This window comes from Lonchura striata, chromosome 3 (genome assembly GCF_046129695.1).
Source record: "Lonchura striata isolate bLonStr1 chromosome 3, bLonStr1.mat, whole genome shotgun sequence".
In the NCBI taxonomy this organism is placed as follows: Eukaryota; Metazoa; Chordata; class Aves; order Passeriformes; family Estrildidae; genus Lonchura; species Lonchura striata.
In genome coordinates, this window is record NC_134605.1 from 15,555,532 (window position 1) to 15,568,885 (window position 13,354).

Below are 13,354 nucleotides of genomic sequence, written 5' to 3' on the forward strand. Positions count from 1 at the left end.
CAGATTGGGTAAAATGATCTTTTCTTTAAATCTATTTGAATTTTTCCTACTGCTATTTTTAATAGGGAGGAAATATAATTTCAAGTACAGCTTCTTTCTGTTACATCTTCTTTGTAAATACAAAGCACTGCTAATAAATGGGGGACAGGGAAATATAATTTTTCACCGCCTAAAATGTCTGCTGACCAGATTTTGGAGAAGTTATGTTCTCCAACTGAAGAATGTACAATGTCAGTAAAAGTTCATTATGTGTTTTTACCCACTGTGTGTTGAGCTGAGTTTACTGTCTGCATGTGGCTTTTTTCCATACAAGGTCTATATTTCCTTAAATGCACTAACAGCAGCAGTGCTACTTAAATTACTTGTTTTAATCAGTTACAGAAAATCTCTACATTTCCCTTACAAGATCCCCTGTAGCTTCAGCTTTTGAACCACCTTTTCAAGAGTAAAGGTTGATGGCTTTTTCTAGGTTTATGAAGATGTTTTGGCTGATGGTTTTTTGTCATTAACTTTACCTGATGATGACTGAGAACTCCTGTCACACTCTGACACCTTCTTCTGAATCTGTGTATAGGGAACTAAGAGTCAATGTTCTTTGAATCCTTTTTAAATAAAGGGTAAATACAATGCTGTAAGACCATAGTAATGGAAAAAATCCCATATCATCACAAATAGCTGTAATAGCGATTGCATATTTTGGGTTGTATTTTTCTGAAAAGTTTAGCTCTGTTTTTAAACTGGGACTACTTGTTTTGAAGACTGTCATTGAAATGGGTTTATTGCATGTGTCTGTTTTCAGAATTATGATCAAGTGAAGGTTTTGGAGTCTTGATTACACATTTTAGTGTCATTGACAGGAAGAGTTGCTTGCCTCTTTTCAGTAGTGGCAGGCAGGAGTCTGGACTGTTGGTCTGAAGCAGTCCTATCTGTCTTACTCAGAAGTTCAATAATGGATAGGTTGCTTGTGCCAAGGAGGTGGCGGTGTTGATTTTTCTGCTGCTAAAATGGAAGAAGGGTTCCAATGTGGTTTGTTTTGAGGTTTTTTGTTAGTGTTGTCTTGATTGAATGTTTGTACTTATTTTGCAGTGATGTAACACGTTGAAAAAAGGCACAACCTTTTATACTGTGCAAGTCACACTAAGTTTGAGTGGACCTTTAGCACTCATCCAGCCCAAGCTAGATGAAGACACAAGCCTGAGGAAGACACAAATCTGTGTCTTCCTCAGATTTTTGTGTGAATCAAGAAACCAGCCCTCAATTATGTAAATAAAAGTGTATTGCTTTACTGTCGTTTTGCAGACCTGCTGCAGAACACTTATTATGATGTTTCAGACCTGTTTAGGAATAATTCACAGGTTATTTAAATAGGTAATTCATTGCTGCCCTATTCTCACAAAAGTGTGTCTGAAGCTTTTTGTAAACAGACTTTGCAAAAGGTAAGAAAAAGTTGTCTTAAATGCTTAAATTTCAAGCAAGGGAGAACTCACTCCCAGTGACATAATGTGTCATGCTAAGGAGTAAAATTATTCAGTTTAAATACAGTAGTGTAGTGGATAAATTTTGGTTCTTTTTCTTTAAATCTGAGGTGCTGTTTCTGTAGGAAAAACCCACCTGCTGCTTGTTAGATTGATGATTGAAAAGGAGCAAACTAAATTTAACTCAAAGTACTTGGTCCTTTATTGAATTTAATTAACCAAAACAGCAGTTTTGCATAGAAATATTTAAAAACTTTGTTTTTAAAAGTGAAGGATCACTTTTTTGCTAAGTTAATGCTTTGTAGTATCCAAGTGCCACCTGTGCATCTATTTTGTACAGCCCAGTAAAGAAGTGAGAATGTGCTTATTGGCTACGGGGAATATGAGCAGGTACAGACAAAGAGTTTCACCAAATATCACAGGATATAAGTCTTGTCATAGTATGGTCAGTAGGAATAGGTAGCAGCACAGTGCAGACTTCCACATGGTATAATAAAGCAACACTGAGTTGCAGGGTTTGAGTTAAGGACAAAATGTGATTTCAAGGATAACAAGCCTGTACAGGTAATATCTGAATTAACCGGGTAGGCCTATTTAACTGAAGTGCCAGTGCACCAAATTTCTATTCTAAGAAAATGGTACAAGAGCATGAATGCTGACTTAGGCTGAGCTGTCTTTACTTCTAAAGACTTTAGCTTCCATCCTGTTCCTGGGCAGGTGCTGGCAGCAGTAGTCTGCTTTGCACTTCTGTCCCCAGCCTTGTTATTTTGGTGAACCAGCCTGGGTACTTGCCTATTGTGTTTCTTTTTGTACAGTTACTCTGCACCCCAGATAATTCGTTTGCAGGTAACAAACAGGGTTGAATTTCCCAGTCTTCGTAGTGTTTGGAGGAATCTTGGTAAAGAAAAACTAAATATGTTACCTGAAAACCTAAGATGAGTGACATTAATTAAGACATTGACATCTCTTATGGAGAATGACACTGCATACTTCTTAATTCCCTAGCAGTGGTGCTAATCTGAACTAAGGGTTGCTGATAATCAGAAGTCATGCTGGCAAACACAGAAATCCGTATAGCTGAGAAAAGCACTACATGTTTTTTTAAGTTTTCATTTGGCACAGAACTGTGTGAAATTGACTTCTGCAACTTGAATAAGAAGGAAGCTGCATTATAAAGTTCTGTGACTAAAAATATATCAACCTGGGCACTGATGACCTTGTACTAAGTGCAGTAATTAGAAAGCTGGATGCAGAGTCCATTTTCAAGGTTTCTTTGAAGTTCATCTTTAATATCTGAGGTATGATCTCTAACTTTGTAGCTGTTGAGCTGCATTCCAGAAAAATAAGAAGCCTCAGCATAAAGTTTGCAATTTGCCCATGGGAGACAGATGGTTGCCACAGAGGCTGAGCTGGAAAATCTGTAGTTAAGTAGCATCAACCATATTTTAGTAAAGTGCAAGAAAGCAGATTATAAAATTAATGTCTGAAAGGACCACAAGTGTGTTTTTCTCATGTTAACATAGGTTATAGCCCTTAACCTAGTTCCTAGTGCTCCTTTCTATTTCTTTGTCTTTTCTGTTGAAGGTTACAGCTCCCTTGTATCTGCTGTCTAAGCTGCTGGCTTCCAAACTCACTGCAGTCAAAGTCACAAAGTTTCAAAATACTAAAGCTACCTTTGCACTTCTTCAATGAAACAGTTCAAAGAGTAAGGGCAGAAATACCTCAGCCAGCAGTTCTAAAAGAAAATAAATTGCTGGCACAATGTAGTGGTGAGTAGCTGAGACAGAGTAGAATTGTTAATGTTTTCAGGTACTGCTACTGACATTGAAAATAGGTGTGAATATACAGCACTAAATTATGCCTGTGATTGTTTTATACCTCTAGACCAATTTGAAATAGCTGAAGTTCATTCTGAAATCTCTATCTCCTTTGTAACTTACTGGTTTAAAAGTAGTGTGGCGGGGGAATGTTGTGTTTTGTTTCTTTGTTATTTGTTCTTTTCCCTAGCTATTGTAACCATCTTGTGCTGAATTTAATTTAAAAATGACTGTTGTAGCTCCTAGGCATGTATGCTACCTGGTAGTAGGGATGACGTGCAAAATTTTTTTTAATTCCTGGTTTAGAAGTCTCTTTGGCTTCTTTCACAACATCCCGGCAGGAACAGTTTTTGGTGGGAGGCTCTGTATTGGCATTTTATGTTGTTACTTATTTTCTTTCTGTCAGTATCTTTGGTCAGCTGACATCCTTCCTAGAGCCAACACCCATGGCCACAGATTACCTAAAACCAAACCCAAATCCTCCAAATAAAACACAGGAATGGTAATAACTATTCTTCTGTATAGTTAATTTTAAAGTGAAAATAAAATATCTTATTCTTGGGTTACAGTAATTTGTTTGGCAGTATTTTTGGCTACATAGAGTAGCCAATCTCCAATAACTGTTGGCCTAATGTAAATTCATGTAGTGCCAGTATTTTTAAGGTCAGTAAGTTAGAAGCAAGACAAAGTTTTTTAGGATCAAAAAAATCAAAATCAAAACAATCTGCAGTGTGTGTAGACAGATGTACTGCATAAAGTGTATATGTGCACATAACACACACTAGAGAGAGACTTCAGGATGGATATAGAGGAGCTTTTTACCAAGACTAAACTTTGATTTTTTTTTTTTTACTTAAACCAGATAAGTTATTTCTTCCTGCACTTTCTGCAAGTTTTGAAATTGTTTGTCATGGAACTTTGATTATTTATTTGTCATTTACATCTTTAATATCTAGTGCAGCATTTTTTCTTTTGAAATGTCATTCTTTTTTATAGTGAAGCACATGTGCTTTGTAACAGGAAACTCTGGCACTGTTTCTTTTCCACAGCACTGACTTATTTGAAATGACTAGCCTGTTGAGTGAATCCTTCTGAGGAACAGACATTTTACAGTACACATTTATGACCTAAGCCCAAAAGATTTATGTTGGACCATTCTCATATCATGAAAAGATACAGTATTGTCTTTGGGACTGTTAGCCATCAAAGTGGTATTAGTTTAGTTCTGATGTTTTTTATGAAACTGACATGTGATGTGAAAATTATTTTATAGTATCTGCAAAAACTTTGATTATGGCTTTTAGACCTTTGTAATTGTAATCTAATTATGTGTTGGTTGCTGTCATGGTTTAACCCAGCTAAGCACTGCACAGTTGCTTGTTCACTCTACCTCCTCCCTCCTCAGCGGGTTGGGAAAGAGAATCATAAAAATCAGAAAATTCATGGGTTGAGATGCAGGCTTTTTAATGGGACAGGGAAGGAAGAAAAAGAATCAAATATGCAAAACAAGTGATTCATAATTAAATTGCTTACCACCTGCCAACCAATGTGAGCAGTAGCCCCTGGCCAGTTTTCTCCCCAGTTTATAACAGCTGTCATGGCTGTGCTTCCTCCCAGCTACTTGTGCCACTCCGGCCTTCTCCACTGGCAGGATATAAGAAGCAAGAAAGTCCTTGACTTTGAACTAAGTCAACACTACATAACACACTGATGTTTTTAGTTGTTGCTATTAGCTTTATTCTCATACTGTATCCAAACCACAACTCTATACCAGCTATGAGGAAGACAATTAATTAATTCTATCCCACCTGAAAGCAGGGCTAGATACATTTGCATCCTACCAAGTCCCACACTTTCCAATACACCCAAGTAATCACTATCACCTTTCCTGTATTTTGATATATACACAGAGATACCATTCCCATACTATATGGGCCATCCCTTCAAAATGTTTGTTGAGTTTTAAGTCCATGACTTTTGGCTTCTTCTGTTGTAGTAGTCTTTCAGGGCAGAAGAGAATGTGTGTAGTGTTGGATTGTTTTATGCTGACGCCAGTACTAGTTCCATCACTGCTATGCATGTCTGGTTCTATCATCAAAATTCCATTCTTCATTAGGCTGGGTAATTCTATTACAATACCCTTGATATGGCATTTAACAACCATAGAAGTGATTACCTACAATATTTTATAGCAAACAACATAATACAGTTCAAATAATTCACTGTTCCTACCCAGAATCAAATCCCATTTATATACATCAGACTTCCTATCTTTCTGTGTTGCCCACCAAGTGCACCCAGTTCCATGAACAAAAGCACTCCTGTGGGTGATTGCTGGATCTCCTGTTCAGGTTCTTTACCTTTTTTTTCTATGGCAAAACCAGTTTTCAGAAGGATTTGAACTACTTTTCTCTCTCTCAGAAACTTCTATTATTGTATTGTCTCACACAATACTGCCATCAATGTATTAAGTGTTCTAGAGCTTTGCTTTGTTTCAGTACTGTTTAGATCAGTCCATAGCTAATAGTAGGTCTGTGTTTCCACCTCTGGAATAGTTGATTCCAGATATACTGGATGGACTTGCTCTCTATTGCCAATGGCTTGAGAAAACTGCACTAGCACTATCAGTTGTGGCATACTGCTTGGCTGCCTCTGACTCCAGTTTGTGTTGAAGTTCCAGCAGGTCAGGCACAGCTGGACTTGGAGATGACATGGCTTTGTTCAGGCCATGACAGTGTATTGTTAGTCTACACTGGCCACATAGGACTGTTAGAGAGTGAGTGATTTCTGCTGATCACTCCTTGGCTCTCCATATGACAAATCAACTTATGGCTGGTGTCAGGGTGTTGGTGTGATTCTGCTGCCAGTGCAACATTGTGATGGCACCTGTTGTTCTTTGACCCATACCGGAGATGGGTCAAGGTAGACAGCTGTTTAATTTCTACTGTCTCCAAGGCAGCTATACCAAAGGCCCAGCAGTACCTTTTTGAGTCCTTGGAAGTACTCCCTCGTGAGGCAGTCTAAGGAAAGGATGCACTGGAGTCTCAGGGCTAGTCTCACAATGGAGTGCTTTTGCCACTCATTCCCAAACAGGCTCACTTGGCCTCCAACAGTTAGCTGTTGGGATTGCCCTGCCACTCCAGGAATACAGAGGGTGCCTGCCCCTGTGCAGCAGTGCTTGCTAGAGCCTTTGACTCCTGTGAGTCTGCTGTGCAAGGTCACACAGTCCACACAGTCCACACAGTCCACTAAACCCAGCTGTTTCTTTCCTCCACCTGGCTGGAGGCTGGGTCCCTCTAGTCATGGCTGTAGTAATTCAGTTCTGGCCCCTCAGTTTGGGAAGGACGTTGTGATGCTTGAGTGCATCCAGCGGAGGGCAACAAGGCTGTTGAGGAGCTTGGAGCAAAAGCCCTGTGAGGAGCAACTGAAGGAGCTGGGCTTGTTTAGTCTGGAGAAAAGGAGACTCAGAGGTGACCATATCACTTTCTACAACTTCCTGAAGAGTGGTTGTAGTCAGGTGGGAGTTGGTCTCTTTCTCCAGGCAGCAACTCAGAATAGAGGACACAGCCTTAAGCTGCCCCAAGGGAAATATAGGTTGGGTATTAGGAAAAAGTTTTTTACAGGGCGTGTGATAAAGTACTGGAATGATCTGCCCAGGGAGGTGATAGAGTCACCATCCCTGGATGTGTTTCAATAAGAATGGATGTGGCACTTGGTGCCATGGTCTAGTTGAGGTGTTAGGTCTGAGTTACACTCAATGATCTTAAAAGTCTCTTCCAACCTAGTGGTTTGGTGTGATTCTGTGTATTGTCTATTTATTCACTTCTTGTAAATGTGAGAGTCCCTTGAATCAGGAGTAAGAGTAGCCCCTCTACTCTGTCTGGGGAACTGCCCACTAGAGACTGGAGCAGCAATGTCCTGCAATAACCCTCTCTTGTGATTTTCCTTGCTATTTCCCTACTCATGCCTCTAGGGTCAAGGTAGATTTTTCCATCCCACTTCCTCATGTCCTCTCTGTGGTCATCCAGGGTGGCCTATGCTGTTTATGCTTACTCCTAATAGTTGGGACACTGGTCCATACAGGTGGGGAATAGGATGCATAAGCCTTCCTTGTCCACAGCCAAGATACAGGCCTGTAGTGAGGAAGAGGCATTTTGTTTGTTTTATGGGAGGTGGCCAATTTGTCCACCATTTGTCCATCTCAATCTTTCCAGGCCATTACTGCCAATGAGTTGGTATATGACAATGGTGTATCCCATACTAACTTCCACCACATGGGTCGTGTACACTTGTCTTCATCTGGGTCTTTGGATAATTGCTTGTTGTTATCATCCACATAATCATAAATCCACATTATCATAAATCTCCTCCAGCATGGCTAATTGCCACAGATACTGGATCCATGACAGTCTACTTGCCTGGCTGGCACAACATATGCCTTGAAGGCATACCTTTTCTTCATACCTGGAGTCACTTCCAGAGGTTGAGGGCTTGTGCCCCTTTTCAAGTTCCTTGGTTAATACCTACCTCTGTAGAATGGGATGCCAGCTGTTTGGCTCCAATTCCAGGTTACAGGGCCTGTTATTCCAGCATTGGAGCAACCAGGTGATGCCCTTGCCTGGATGGATGGTGGTTGGAATCTTTTTGCATGTGTCACAGCTCACTCAAGGATAGGGATCAGATGATTAACTATATCTTTTATTTGTTCTTCCTCTTCCCCCACCTCTTCTCATTATAGCCCTGCTGCTTCATCCCTCACTAAATGGGCTCAGTTTGCATATCTCTCTCTTTATGTATAGCAGGGGCTGATACAGGCATGAGTTGGTGCATTGGTTCAGCCGCAGTGCCTATCACTGGGGTTGGAGTAGCCCCTGTGCCCCTCATTTTCCCATCACATCCAGAGGCCTTTTTTTCCCTCAGGGAACTGTACAGTCCTGAGCATGGCTCAGTAGGCCTGGGCCAGGCCACGGCACATTGCCGTGGGTTTTGCCTCTCTGGAATTTCCAGGGTGGCAGCACAGTTTCTCCAAATATTTAGCTAGTCTTCCCAGATTTTGCACTTGTTCAGGGCTGAAGTTCCAAAGCACTGGAGGTGCCCACTGTCCTAGGCACTTGCCTATAATATCCCCCACACCCTGCCACTTAGCACTACCCAGCCTCAGGGCAGATCCCTGTGAGTGGCATTCTGAAAGGATTGTTGATCCTAAAACAAGACCTTGAACATATTCAGAAGACACAGGAATAGAAATGCTGTAGGAATGCTGGCTTGAACATCCAAGGATATTAAAAATTCCCAAATGCTGTTTTAATTGGCCTAGAGGAGAAAGGCAAGATGAAGGGAGGTAGATATCAGTCTCCCTCATGGACTGAGTCTCTGAGAAGAGGTAAAAGTTGTAATTATTAGTAATTTCCTATAGATGGCTCCCAAAGTGTGGAGATGTGGGCAGCGCTGAGTGCAAATACCAGATCAGTTTCACGAGCAGCAATTCTGTCATATTAAGAGACAGTGTTACAGAGAGCAACAACATAACCTTAGCCCAGTTCCCATGGGTTACAAACAGCGCAGGGGGCAATATATACAAGTTAAGTATTTTATAATGCAACTTTATGAACAAGGACACCACACCACCTTGGAGAGCAAATACATCACCACTGTGAACAGTGACTAATATAATGAGTACTTATAAGAAATTTCTTCTGATACATTCTGGTCAGATTTGTCATTATCTCAACCCATCGTGCCCTGTGTTGGGCACCAAAAATAACCCCATCCAGCCACATAGCTGCTCACTCACTACCCTGACCCAGTCAGATGGAGGAGAGGACCAGAAGAATAAAAGTGAGAAAACTTATGGTGAAGACAGTTTAAAGGGACAGAAAAGGAAGAAAATTATAATAATGAAAGAATTAAAAAAAAATGAGGCACATTGCAGTTGCTCATCACTCACTGACCAATGTGCAGCCAGTTCCCAAGTGGTAGCCCTGGCCAACTTTCCTCCCAGTTTATATATTAAACATGATGTCATATAGTATGGAATATCCCTTTGGCTAGTTTGGGTTGGGCCAGCTGTCCTGCCTGTGTCCGTCATGACTTCTTGTGCCCCTCCTGCCTCCGGGCAGGGTATGAGAACTGTCAAGTCCTTGACTTGGTATAGCTAACAGTACTTAGCAACAGCTAAAAACGTCCATGTGCTATCTACAATATTCTCATACTGTATCCAAACCACAACTCTGAACCAGCTACTAGGAAGACAATTAACTCTATCACAGCTCAAGTCAAGACAGCTCTGGCCTTTATGACAGTCATTAAGTAAATATTTCTGCCTGTTAAATATAAATCTAAATTGAAACAAGCATGCTTTTCACTTACAGTAGCTGCCTATTTCCCCTTTATGATATAGTACAAAATAATTACTATCTCTACCCGAGCAGGAACTATTTGTCAATTTTTAAGTAGGTCTTTGGAGAAAACCAGCAGTTAGAGTTGCATGTCTTAAGTGCAAACACAAGCTTATGCACAGCTAATTTTAAGGCTCTTTACTATATGGCTGATCCAATACCAGAGTCTTCACTGTGTAGCTGGGGCAGAAATTATATTGATCATGAATTTTTCTTGTATGTCAGAGGACATGACTTTTGCTTTCATTCTTCTATACCTCAGAAGACTAGATGTCTCTGGTTTCTTGAGTCTGAATTGTTGCCTGTGTTGCCTGTATATGAGATAAGGACCTCACATAGGATTTTACTCTGGTAGAAAACGTTAGAGAAAAATACCGGTTGGAATTTCAGAGAATTAAGCCTTGGGTGAGATTTTTGCTCTGGGATGTCAGCTTCTTTTGGAGACTTGTTGCTCTGAACTCTCTTGGAAATGACTCAGCTATTGATGTAAGACTAGAGATGAACAATGTGCACTAGAGAGATAGATCCTCTGCTTTGGTAGTGTATTGCTCAGATTCAACTTTTTCATTGCCAGAGAGGGGAAGAGGCCACTAATTTCTTCCTATGAAGTAATTTCTCCTCTGTAGAGGCATTCCAAAAGCCTTTGAGCCTTGGTGGTTATTGGTCCTGCCAGGCAATAGTTTTTGGTTTGGTTTTTTTTTTTTTTTTTTTAATTTGATTATTATTGTTTTCTTTTTTCCGACCTTTTCCAGGGTTGGAAAGACTATGAGGAGAGAATCCTAGAGTTTCATTTTTGATCTGAGTAATACATGGTGTTTTAGAGAATGGTCTGTGGAGTATGGACAAGAACTAAGGCCTTGTACATTTCCAAGAAAATTTTGGGAATTACAGTAGACATGGTCTTCCTGACCTTGAAAATTTCAACTATTTTATGTGGGGTAGATATTTTCACCACAAAGAAATGAATGTTTTATCAAACCAATCTGTTATTCAATTAAATTTCATACAAAAATGAGATCTTCATAAAATAAATCCCAAGACTAAAGGGTACTGAATTTTAGAGTTTGTTGATTTAAGCCATGACTAAATTACTGGTTTGCAGGTGGGTACTTCATCTGTTCTTCTGCTGACTGTGTTTTATCTTGAGACTCAATCTTTCTCTGCAAAGACATTTGGGGCCTAATGCCTTGACTCCCTTGGGAAATGCTGAGATGGTTTGACTAAGAGGAAGTAGGATGAAATCTTCATTAAAAACTTGAACAATGGAAGGGTGTATGTGCTTAAAATACATGATACAAGTGAGTGGTCAGTTAGCCCAAGGGCAGGCCTTAGCAGTGGATAGATCCTGGTAGGCTGCACCAGTGTTCTGATGGTAACAGCAGGAGGTATAATGGAGTCATGTACCTGGAATAAAGTCACCTTGTCCCTCTCTAGAGCCCAGCTGATGACTGTTGAGGAATGAGCTTTGCCAAAGACAGCCCAGGGGTGGGTCCTGATGGAGAACCAGGACAATGTGTTGAACATTAGAGAGCAATGTGTCTGAAGGGAGAAAAGTTTGGCACTTATTAGAAAAGGTGCATCCAGTATTCTGGGAGAAGTGGTGATTTTTCTCTGTTTGGAGTTTGTGAGGCTGCATCGGGAGAGCAGTGTGGACTTCTCACCTCCCAGTACAAGAAAGGCACAGACACGGAGAAGCACTCTGTTACTGAGGAGCCAGAGCCTGTGATGTGTGAGGAGGGGGAGATAGGAGTTTCTTCAGTGTGGAGGAGGAAAGGTCAAGCTGTCTTCTAACACTGTTGTGGGAAGGATAGAGAAGGTAATGCTGTGTTCCTCCAGGAGATGTGTGATGAACAGGCAAAGGACACAAGTTGATTCACGCACTTACTGATAGCAAGTCAATCTCTGCATCCTTCATTTGCAATATTAAATGGAATATTTAGAATATTAAGAACAAAATCTTGAGTAGTAGTGTTGTTCTCTTGTTTTCCAGTTTATCATAAGTTCTACACAAGTGAGCCTACTTATAAAGTAAGTAAAACTAAGGTATGACTCATGCCTTGGGTAGTTGGTTTTTTTTTTAAGTGTGTGTTTTTTTTACGGTTATAAAACACAACACAATACTGAGCTCACAGGCCTTTGCAATTGCATAGGTTTTGATCTTTTTTCTCACTCAGTCACATGATTTCTTCCACATTTTCGATTTTAAGAATGCAAGGACATACTTAACACAATTAAAAGAATTTCATAGAAGGTATGAAGTATTGGAGGGTATCTGTCATTTCAGTCCTGTATGACAGTTTTACTGGTAAGAATGTTTTGTGTGCTTTTAAAATAGTTTCATATTGTGTGTAATTTGTGAATAGTGATTGTGAGATACTAGAATGCTTTCACAAGTCTCTTTTACTGATGTTAGTTGTACCATTAAACTATGTGGAACTTGTTCAGCTCTTAACTGAGAACATCGGTTGCTGAGAACTCTTGTTTTGTGATGGTATGTTGTACTGTCTTCTTTACCCTCTGACATAGATTAATTTTGTTTGTTTTCAAAGCAAAATCAGATGTGTACCAAAAAACTGCTTAGCAAGCTGTTGGGATTTTCAGCACTGCACGGAGACCATTGTAGCAGAGATGTAGTGTGAAGTTTGGTTTATCTGTGTATAGTCCACTGTATACTTGTTTAGGTGAGGGGAACAACAGAAGTAAGTGTTAATTAATCTCTTCCTGACCTGGCAACAAATTCTTAAACTCGAACTGGATTATCATGACTCTGTAGACTCTGTAGGTGGTGGTTACTACTGTGTCAGAGACGAGTGGTTGCTCAGGATCAGTCATGGCAGAATTCTTGCCAGTTCTTTTAGGATGAAATTTGCTGTAATTTTCACATCTAAGGATTTCATAGGGTGATGACTTTTAGCATGGTCTGAAGTTGTGCTATCTGAGTTTCTGAGATCTGTGGATTAAAGAATGTATTCTCTACTGGCTAGCAGAGGCAAGGTAATTTTTCAGGTCTGTGTAGGACACTGGAGTCTAGTACAGGAGAGGAAATCAGAAGCCTTCTGAAACTTCAATATAGATTATCCACATCTTACCTGTGAATTTGCATTCTAAAGATGATCTCCAAATATTGAAGAACTTCTAACTTTCTGTGGGTTATTTACTTTCCTTAGCTCGTATCTCTTGTAATTGAAAAAACTTTAACATCAAGATCATTGAACTTAAAATCCTATGTAAGCACACTGAAAGTCTTTCAGGGATGGCTGAGAATTGAGTTTGTTCAGCCTGAAGAAGTCTGGAGAGATCTTATAGAGGCATTTAAGTACCTAAAAGATAGCATACAAGAAGGATGGAGACCAGTGGACAAGTGTAGTGATAGGACAAGGGAGATGACTTCGAACTGTAAGAGGGTAGGTTTGGATTTCAGATAAGAAAGAAGTTCTTTACTGTGAGGGTGAGACATTGGAAGATGTTGCCCAGTGAAGCTGTGCATACCCCACCCCTGGAAGTGTTCAAGGCCCAGTTGGATGGAGCTTTGTGCAGACTGGTCTAGTGGAAGGTGTCCCTGCCCATGGTGAGGGGGGTTAGAGGAAGATGATCTTTGAAGTTTTTTCCAGTCCTAAGCATTCTATGATTCATTCTATAATAAATATTGAAATGTTATTTTACG

The 13,354-nt window shown here is 40.2% G+C and overlaps 1 protein-coding gene across 1 annotated transcript in view; it reads left to right on the forward strand.

Moving 5' to 3' along the window:
* PPM1B (protein phosphatase, Mg2+/Mn2+ dependent 1B) overlaps positions 1-13,354 on the forward strand; it is a 59,459-nt gene that overhangs the window by 24,155 nt on the left and 21,950 nt on the right. The gene's annotated exons all lie outside the window — the stretch shown is intronic.